This window comes from Puntigrus tetrazona, chromosome 10 (assembly GCF_018831695.1).
Source record: "Puntigrus tetrazona isolate hp1 chromosome 10, ASM1883169v1, whole genome shotgun sequence".
Lineage (NCBI taxonomy): Eukaryota > Metazoa > Chordata > Actinopteri > Cypriniformes > Cyprinidae > Puntigrus > Puntigrus tetrazona.
In genome coordinates, this window is record NC_056708.1 from 14,202,897 (window position 1) to 14,204,151 (window position 1,255).

General features: G+C 35.6%; 1 protein-coding gene and 1 pseudogene across 2 annotated transcripts in view; one reads left to right on the forward strand and one right to left on the reverse strand.

Annotated features, from left to right (window-relative positions):
• Positions 1–1,255, forward strand: part of LOC122352551 (disks large homolog 2) — a 110,536-nt gene that overhangs the window by 41,723 nt on the left and 67,558 nt on the right. The gene's annotated exons all lie outside the window — the stretch shown is intronic.
• LOC122352555 overlaps positions 1–1,255 on the reverse strand; it is a 5,833-nt pseudogene that overhangs the window by 729 nt on the left and 3,849 nt on the right.

Here is a 1,255-nt window from a genome sequence, read left to right on the forward strand (position 1 = left end):
TGAGATTTAAGAGCCTTGTAGTATTGACAAAAGTTCAAGAGGTTTTTCAGACCACTCGATGCAAATGACAGGCCAGTTACAAAACTGTTGAAAGACATTATTTGAATCATATTCTGTGTTCCCAGTATGATCACTAAGCAAGGGAACACAGATAACCTGTACCTTTTTTGTTACTAAAAAATCGTATTACTAGCTTAAGCACTATAAAGAGTAAAGTGAGCTTCTGTTGGTTAAATCAATAGGGTGTTGTAATCATCTTCAGCTTCTCTTGCTGCATTTTTAAACGACCTAATTCAAGATGCAATTTATTCCAATTGAACGGTTTTTGCGCAAAACGCTGGTTTTGAGCAGTACACATCTTTTAATTTTGTGCGTGCACATAACACAAAGGAAAGCTGAGGGAACAAGGGGAATTCAATTCTCTATCTCATGAAGTTTAAAGAGATGAAGTTAAAAGCAAAGCGATTAAAGGAAATAAAGGGGAACACAAACTTACGGTAACTACTTTCACTATCGCTGGCATTAGACGTTACATGCTCTGAAACCATAAAAAGGGAAAATGAACACAGACACAAAAACAAGGTTCGTAGGAATACGACAAACACAATACTAAGGGTTGTCACCAGCAGATGGCAGTGTTAAGAACCAGGGCAAGACGTGACTGAGGCTTTTAAGCTGATCATACTTTTCTTGGTTGAGATCATACAATTGCTTGTGATGAGTTTGCTAGTTTTAACTGTACTGAGCGTTACAAATCATCTAATGATGAAAGAAACTTTCCGGGGTCTTAACAGAGTCATGGTGCTGTGAACACTGATGGACAGAGGGGCTCCACTCCACCACCTAAAAGAAGTCTAAGAGAGGACACAGATACTAAACATCCAGGAATCATGGGAGATCATACATGACTTTACTTTTTTTTTTTTTTTCTTTCAACCACGCCGATTTCAACCCCCTCATGTTCTGTCGTGACTGTTTTCACACTACCAAGCGTTCAAAAGTTTAGGGCCATTAGTTTTGTTTGTCCTTTATTTGATTTCATTTCATTTTTTAGAAATAATACCTTTATTCAGGTAGGATGCAAGAATATATTCAAATCTGTTTCCACAAAAAAATATTAAGCAGATATACATTTAAAATTTATAATAAGAAAACTTTCCGTACCAAATCAGCATTTCTGAAAGATTAAATCGTGACTGCTGAAATACAGCTTTTCTATCACAGAAATAAATTATTTTGTATTATATTAAATATA